General features: G+C 51.3%; 1 long non-coding RNA gene across 2 annotated transcripts; it reads right to left on the reverse strand.

Annotated features, from left to right (window-relative positions):
• Positions 1-273: 273 nt before the first annotated feature.
• LOC113194240 (uncharacterized) lies at positions 274-7475 on the reverse strand. Of its 2 annotated transcripts, none has more exons than XR_013344305.1 (4): positions 7318-7475; positions 6270-6548; positions 4267-4348; positions 274-4107 (listed from the first exon to the last, which is right to left on the reverse strand). It is a non-coding gene; the product is annotated as an uncharacterized LOC113194240 (long non-coding RNA). The 2 variants fall into 2 exon arrangements; XR_003302258.2 differs by having other exon boundaries at positions 6270-6552.
• Positions 7476-8871: the final 1396 nt, after the last annotated feature.

The following is an 8871-nucleotide window of genomic DNA, read 5'->3' on the forward strand; positions in this document are numbered from 1 at the left end:
GATCATACTCACTGAGCAAGCCAATCCATTTTAAAATCAATTTCAAATTCTTAGCAAACAAATTCTGTTACATTAAAACAACTCAGTTCTGTATGGATCTCCTTTTGTTAAAGAAATAATTTTCAATATTAGGGCTGTGAGGCATGTGTTCCGATTTGGTAGCAGGTCCCAAGGAGAAATACCAACACTTTCAAAATGGTGACTTGCAAAACCCCAAGGATTCAAAAATGAGTTCCATCAGGTTTATTTTATTAAACAATAGGGCTACTTGCTTGCATGGCTATTTTGAAAAATCTTTCAATAAAATAATCACTTAACATTTTTTTGTTGTGAAATAGGAGCTTAAGAATGCTCAGGCGATGCTGAAAGAGATCATATGACAGTGGACTGGAGCATGGGAGTGACTGGGTCAGCACGCCACTCAGCTGAACGAGGCCGGCTTCTGCAGAGACTCCCTCACTGTATACATTACATGTGTGTATACATTACCTGTGTGTTCTTGGTTGTGTGTCATTGGGCCTATGCCCATAACTAGTGCACATTCACTATTAGCCATCAAGAAGACAGGCGGCTTAAGCCAGGCTGCTGTTGACATGTCACAAGCAGATAACGGGAGATCATAAGCCACTTGCTGGTTGGCCCTGAGATGCTCTTTACCAGACAGGTGCTGAACGCATCTGGTCAGAATCTCTCTACCTCCCGTCCTGGCAAACGTACTGTCCATTCAGTCTTCAGACACCAAAATTTTCCAATCTTTTCCTTCTTTTTTCTCTCTCAACCCTGGACATTTAGTCAACCAGTCACATTACCAGGACCTGCAGATTCTTCCTTCTTAGTATTTCCTGAGTGGAAACCCTGGCTCCTGCCAGCCTCAGCTCGGGGCCTCCACTCCTGGACGCGGGATCACGGCCTGTCCTCCCCATGCCGCAGGTTCCAGGAACTCTCTCCCAGCCTGGAACTAGGCTGCGTCTCGGTTCCAATTCTCGTACTCTGAGAGGTCCCTGGAGCTTTCAAGGTAAAGCCCAAACTTCCAACCCAGACAAGCCCACCAGGCGCTGAGGGTGTGACGACGCCCAACTGATCCATCCCCCGTCCTACCGCAAACGTATTCCTGCTTCAGTTGGCACAACCGGGCTTCAAGGGCAACGGCAAGACCACTTGCTCTTCCTTGACTGGAATTCCTTCCTCCTCCCTAGTCTGACTCCTACTTGTCCATCAAAGCAGAATGCTGAATTTGATAAACACTTTGGGGTTTGGGGCCTGTTTCTGTGTCAGTAGCAAAAATGATTTGCCTTAATATAACGCTAGTCTTCTCTTTGATCACCTTGATTCGACACTTCATATTTAAAAATTGCTCCTTAGAAGAAAGAACTATGATCCGAACAATCAGGGTAACAGGATGATAAGGCCAGAAGGTGGGTCATATTGCACCTTCAAGGGGAAATGCACGAAAAGCATTAAGTGTCCTACTGAGATATGATATAGCATGTATTTTTCTCCATGTCCACACTATGCCAGGTTGTTGGGTGTTTGGATAATGCAGCATATGAGTTAATCAAAATTTTTTATGAAGTAGATATGATGACGCAAACTTTTTAAAATAATCATAATGCTGAAAAAATCATACAATAAGAAACATAAAAGTAATCTTTCCATGACAATTCAGTTACTAGAAATCTCACAATACAATTACCAGATTGTAGATGCTCAACAATACATGATGAACAGAATTCCATAGACGATACAATGGTTACAAATTTTCTGGGGCAGTTCTTCTGTCCCATTTCCAATTGAAGATAAAAATTCTTGCTCAGACCATATTTTCCTACTTACAGCAATTTTTCATTTACTATCATTTTAACCCAGAAAACTTAGTTTTGGAGCTTAGTACCAAAAGCTTTAACCTTGTATTTTTTGGCACCAACTTGTGGAGGAGAAATACAAGATACTTTGTTTCCCAGATTGCAACATCCATTTCGAATCCTGCCTCCTCCGCTTTCTGGGCAGTGGCCCGCTGACAGTGCGTTACCACCAGCTGCCCGGGTGTGTGGACAGAGGAGAAACCCTGATTCACACTGCTTGCCAGTTCCCAGGATATGCATACTTCCATCATCCAATTTCAAACTACCAACTGTTTAGCACCATCCCACAACTGTTGAAGAAAGTTGTTCTAGGATACTTGTGGAAGCACGGTAAGGCAGGCTTTGCTCAGGACCACGGAGATAGGGCCAGGACCGGCCCAATGGGGTCTTGCAGCTGGAGAGAGAGACGGGGCCCGACTTGAACCCTGAATGGGCAGCAGGCATTATACCCAGGAGTCAGGGCAGGGGTTAGAGGATGGAAAATTACTAAGAGGACAGGGCAGGGAGGGGGGCCCTCTGGTGACACCGACCTAGACCTACAGGATCCAGGCTGAAGTCAGGCCAAGTGGTCAGAAGCCACCTGGGGCTGGTGGAAGATGAGGAACCTGGTCAGGTGCTGAGGAGGATCAGCTATCCAGGGCAGGGCTCTTGCTAAACAGCCTGTGCAGGCTTTCCTGAAACTTGATCCTACAAGGAAGCGCACAGCCCTTCCGGAGAGAGGCCACAGCACCATGGGGCTCCCTTTGGGGGCCTTTTAAGTCAGAAGATTAAATCTGAGTCTTGACTCAGTCCTTTAGAACTATGTGATTTGGGTAAACCATGGAAGTTCATTCTGGGTCCCCCCATTAAAAACTATTTTAAAATGATGAATGCTTCATGAGGTGATTGGCAAGAATTAAACAAATTCCCAGTACTGGATAAGTCTTGAGCATTTTAATTGCTGATGAGAAGTCAAAATAGGAAAGGAGTCTGGAAGGCCTTCCGAGGGTCAGATCACTTTGCTCCTACATTGAAATTATTCGTTGAGCTGGGTGCCATGGCACACGCCTGTAACCTCAGCCACTTGGGAGGCTGAGGCAGAGAACCCCAAGTTCAAGGCCAGCCTCAGCAATTTAGCAAGGCCCTGAGCATCTTAGCAAGAGCTTGTCTTAAAATAAAAAATAAAAAGGGCTGGAGATGCAACTCAATGGCTGAGTGCCTGTGGGTTCAATCCCTGGAACCTACATAAATCAATAAAATTACTTGTTGAGCACTAAGGTGGCATGTCGGGTCCTGCAGCTTGTGGCAGGAGACGGCAACAGTGTGCTTGCGTACAGGCCATCACAGTGGAGTCCCTGTCACTCCACGGCAGGCCTCGGCAGCAGCCTATCCCAGACCTTCTAGACAGGAACCGGGTTCTGACCACATTCCACTGCACCTTGCAGTTAGAGAGGGGGCTGCTGTAAAGAGCGTCTGGGGAAACCCTGGCGCACTGGAGGGCTCCTGGTGTGTTGGAGGGGTCTCAAGGCAAGCCCCATCCAGACCCGACATCCAGGTAGGAGCCCTGGGAGCCACACCCAGTTGCTTGTGCCTTCACCCAGGACAGATGGGTGCAGTCGGCCTGCAGTCCAGCCCTGAGCCTCCTGCCGCCCACCCCTCCTCCCTCTGGCCTCTGGAACCACACTCCACCCTGGCTGCCAGCTCAGGGCCTGGCACTGCTCACACACCAGGGTGAGGAGAAACCCCCTCTGGCCCAGCAAATTCCTGGTTCTTAGAATGGCTTCCACCCGTGGCGGACAGCGAGCAAGTCTCTCGGAAGGATTTTTCAGTGTCGCCGGCCGGAGGGATGACAGGTGGCTTGATGGATTGTATGCTGAATCTGACTTTTAGCCACTAAATATAGTCTCTGCACACACCAGAAGGGCTAAATTTAGCAGTGCTGGCATGGCAGAGAGGGAGGGGCTGAGGGACTCTCGGGGACAGGCTGGAAAGAGCTGAGTGATGCCCGCAGCTGTGGCATCCCGGGGTCAATCCACTGCTGCTGCCAGGGAAGGGGGCACTGGCAGTTCCACCCCAGGTTGATCGTTTGTGAGATGGTTTGGGTAGAGTCATTTTTCTGTTTAAAAAGAAAAGCATCCACAGTGCTCAGGGAGGTGCCGGGTCCCTGTTCATCTGGGTTACAGCCGGTGCTGTCCTCCTCTGGGCTGAGAGCAGACCTCCTGGTGGTTACTTCTAATTCTGTCCCCTGCTGCCCCAGATCCTTTGTCTAGTTAGACGAGAGGCTCTAATTATTGAGATGGAAGGTCAGAGGAGAGTGGATCTCTGATGCTGCCAAACTGTATGCCCCAAGCGCCCTTTCCAGCTTGGACACCCTCTGCCGGGTGTCCTGGGGGAAAGTCACTTAGCTAGTCACTTAGCTGCTCACCTTTGTCCAGGCTGGGGAGAGACTCCTGGGCCGCTCTCCCGGCAGTGTGTGAAGGCAGACTTAGAGCAGCACTTAGCTTCTCCTGGCAGAGAGCAAACTGTCAATATGAGGTGGCATCCTCCCAAATCACACAGCTCCCCACCCCCACCCCAGGCTGCCACAGTGGACCGAGAAGCCACAGGAGCATCCGTTGGCCATTTAAATCCCCGTCATGAGCCAGAAGCCCTGTTCCTCTCCTGGGGTAAGGCGAGACAGCTCATCTGCATTTTGATTGCTGTCTTTGGATAATGATAACTGAAAATAGGCTCTGCTCTCCCCAGCCCTTGCTTCCCATTAATTAGACTTAATTATGCAGCCCAAGAAGGAAGGGCACTCTCCCTGGTCCAGGGATCCATGGCCCTGGATGGGCTTTCCCTGGCTTGTCCCTGGTTCTCCCAAACTCAGGAGGACTACAAGGAGCACTGCCACCACCCCATCATAGGGGCGCGTCTGCCCTTCCTCCCTCGCCTTCCTTCCGCCTCCGACACTGGTTGGCCTCACCTCCAAAAACAGGGAAAGAAGGAAAAGTCCCCACCCCCATCAGTTTGGGAGCTGAAGGGCTCCCAGGCCATTCTTTGAGAAACACAGCATGGAGTTTCAGCCAAGGAGACTCAGCCGAGCTAATTCTCAGCATCTAGTAGTTGTCATCTCCATCGTAGTGGGATAGCAGCCATTTCCTACTACTTCATGATGGAGCCTGAACATGTTAACAAGAACCTGCTCAGAGATGGAGCCAGGAAGAAGTAGGCGGAGAGAGCCGCCCTCCCCATCAGCCTACTTGGGTCTAGATCTCCACTCCCCGTGGTTCCCACCGTGCCCTGGAGGCCTGTGGCCTGGTTCTCTCTCAGGACTATAATGCCTCTGGCCTAGCAGTCAACAGGCCATGACTCTCTCTAAGCAGCCAAATGCAGTTTCCCGTACCAACTACTTCTGTGACCTCTACAAATGTCCTGCATGTTGAGGATGTGGTCTACATCCCAGGAATTCAAAATGTTCAATAAGGTAACATCACAAAGGCAAATTCACCTCAATTTATGCAACCAACTGACTTTCCATGATCTCCCCCACCTCTAACTCCAAAGGTGTCTTGTTTACTGACTTATCTTTAATATCGAGGGATTCTACTGGGGCCTTTCAGTGAAGGGTGGGCATTGGTTAGGGGACTCCTGGGATCATCTGATTCCATCGGGTGTGTACCTTTTATTATTCACCTGTTGGTTTCACAACTCTGAAGGAATAGAAGTTAAGTTTTAGAAAACTGATAGTAAAGCAAATGATTCTTTTCTATGGAAATGCCAATGAATTTTGTCTGATAAAGATCTAATTGATTTCCATCCAGTTTTAAAAAATTAACTCTAAACATTGTATTTCTGCACTATAAGGCACTGTACGTGTGTGTGTTCTTCAAAATTCTCCTTTGAACTCAATTTAGCATCTTAGTCATTTCCTAATTAATTAATAGGTTAAGTAAAATTTTTGACATTTATTCATATTATATTTGTATGTGAGTCAGGATTTTACCTTGTGGAAAATTGTACTTTAGCATTAATTTGTGACTTAATATTGACAGGTATTATGTGAATAATCGTTCACTTTATAACAATTTTGGTTTCCAAATTTTTCTTAAAATCCAAGTGACAAAGAAGAAAAAAAATCATTTTGTAGATGAGAAAACTGATGGCTTGGGAAGTGACTTGCCCCATGTCACCGAGCCCGCCCGCAGCCAGGCCCGTCCACCCTGGAGACGAGCCCTCCCTCCCAGATGCCAAGGTGGGCTGCTGTGGTGGAGTGGGAAGTCGAGATGCACCTGTAGCCTTTGCCCTCTCAAAACCCCGTCAGAAGTGCAGTGACCAGACTGTCCACACCTGGGCCCTCCAAAGCCAGGAAAGGAGGCCACAGGCACTGGGACCCACGGAAACAAAGGCGCACAGGCTTTGATCCCTTGAGTGTCCATGCTTTCTCACCTGGGCCTTGTCTTGTTTCTTACCACTATCCTGTAAGCCCCAGAGGGCAGCAACCTGCCCAATTCCTCACGCAGAAGAAACTTGAAGAACTATGACGAGATGGCACTGCCCACCTGGTGAGCAGGTTGGTGCCACACAGAGGTGCCCACCCCGCTGAGACCCGAGGGTTCCCAACAGGAGGGCTCCAGCAGGGGTCCTCCACCAGGAGAGCTGTTGTTGACGAGGTGCTGGGGAAGCAGCTGCAGGCCACAGCTGAGGGAGCCCAAGATGGGGAGGAGTCTGGCTAATATTATGAGGAAAAAAAAATGTGGAGGATTAAATCAGTGGGTCGAGCAAACAGAAAAGAGAAGAGAAGGTGTCCAGCTGAGTTGGGGGCGGGCCCTGTCACTGCAATTCCTCCCCTTTCCAACCCCAGGGCCTCTGGGTGGTTCCTCCTGGCGTCTCCTCAGCAACTCCCCCCCCCCCTGGTCAGGAATAAGCCCCAGGAAGGCAGCTTCCCCCCATCCCCATCCCACCCCCAGCACTGGGGAACAGGGCTTCAGCCGCCCCAGCTGGACACCTCCTGCCTCCCTGCCCTGGCCCGCCCGGCTCCCTGGCCCGCCCTGCCTGCAGCCCAGCCGCAGCCCAGCCGCAGTGCCGTGAGCTGGGCGCCTCTCCAGCTCTGCTCTGCACTGCAGGCTGCAGCTTACATAAGCCCCGCACACAGGCAGAGGATTCATCTCCGTCACTGCAAGCCCCAGAGACAGGGCAACGGTCACGCTGCTGGGTTGTCCTCCCCTCTGAGCTGTCAATAGTCAGCCAGCCACAGTGCCAGCACAGCAAATGCCCTGGACAGGACAGAAAGGCCAGGGAACTCTTCTTCCCACAGAAACAGGGAACCAGAACAGAGGCATCCGAGTAAGTCTCTGGCCTCTGGGCTCCCACGGCCCTCAGCTACCTGCGCCACGGCCAGGTAAAGGCAGCCAAAGTCATCAGCCGTGTCGCCAAGAGAAACGCAAGGCAAGCTGGTTTGCACCGAGCTCCTCCATGACCTGGCAGACTGACTGACCTTGAAGGGGGCTGACCCCTTGGCATATTCTACCTCAGGACATGTGAATTCCCCCTGGGGCCAGGGGCTAGTTCCAACTTCCTGCTGAGAGGATGAGTGGCACCAACATCCCCTCTCACCGTCACCCAGCCACAGCCAGGTCACCCTGAGCCTCTGGGTCTCAGAGGGAAGCCAGGCCCCACACTCTGCCCTTCACTTTTATGGAGATCCTCCTGTCCACAGAGCCAAGGGCCATCCAGCTCAGGCCACTCCTCCATCTGTGTGGACGGAGGCCACGCCACGGAAGGTCTGATTCATCACCCAGGCAGCAGCACAAGCCCCTGCTGGGAGGGCGCAGAGCCCACCTCCTCTTGCCTAACCCTATCCCAAGGGCTCGCTATCTGACGTTATCAGGTGCCTCCCCGGCAGGATCAACTTTGAAAACCTAGATCCAGACATAAGATTGGAAGCGTAGGGGTTCAGGAAGGGCAGCCTAGGCAAACAAGGGGTATCCTCAACCACAGGCTTCCCTGGAGAAAGGGAAGACGTGGGACTGTCCCGGCAGACAGGACTAACTGGTCAGGAGTGGCAGTGAAGGAGACAGCTCCCCGTGAACACTCAGAACCGGACTAACAGAACAGGAGGGGGCACAAGCAGGGCAGGGTTCCGGAGCAGGTGTCAAGAGATCCAGTGGGCAATCGTGTCCAGGACATTTAATCTCCAGCAGTGAGCTGTTGGTGCCAGTTGGAGTGGCAAGGCCATAAAGAGAACTCCCCAGCCAGGGTGGCAGCCCCTCCCCCAACCCTGGCTGTCCCCACCCCAGCCTGAAACAGGAGAGCAGCAGCCTCTTCTGCATGGCATTTTCTGGGCATGCAAAGCTCTTTGGAAGCCACCAGCTGCAACAGAATGGAAAGAGCCCTGTCCTGGCTGTCGACACCTGACTGTTTTCATTTCCGTCCCCTCTGACTGTACGACCTTGGTCCAGCACTTGACCTTCTCTCAAGCATGAAGTGTGGAAAAGGGTTCCTACTGCTCTCCTCCCCCCTCACTGTGAGGGTCAGCGAGGCAGACCTGGCTTCCAGCAGCTCTTCCTGACTCAGGCCCGACCGATGGTCCCCAGGGGTCTGGGTGCTGGCTTCTGGGGTGAACTCACCATCTGCCCCAGTGCTGGGAGCCGCTGGACCCGCTCTAGATAAACGCTTGATTTTCTGTGCATCTTCTTCTTGTGATCTCCGTCCTCTTGAGCAGAGCACCTCAAACTCTGAAGTTAAACCTCTTTCCCGGCCTATTTTTATGGAATTCACACACCCTCAAGGAACTTCAGCCAGATGTTCAGATGCCCAGAGGAAAGGAGGGTGGAGGTCACTCAGACTCAGAGGCAAAAGACCACAGCAACCACCAGGCGAAGGCCCTGAAGACCAACTGCCTTGGAAGAGTTTCCAGGCTTGAATCCCTGAAAGGATCAGCAGTCCTGAGCCAGGAGTCTAAGGACTTGGGTGCAAACACTGCCTCTGTAATTTATGAGGTTCCCACCGATTCATCATCATGGAATCAGATGGGACCGGTGGGGTGGGG

This window comes from Urocitellus parryii, chromosome 9, assembly GCF_045843805.1.
Source record: "Urocitellus parryii isolate mUroPar1 chromosome 9, mUroPar1.hap1, whole genome shotgun sequence".
Lineage (NCBI taxonomy): Eukaryota > Metazoa > Chordata > Mammalia > Rodentia > Sciuridae > Urocitellus > Urocitellus parryii.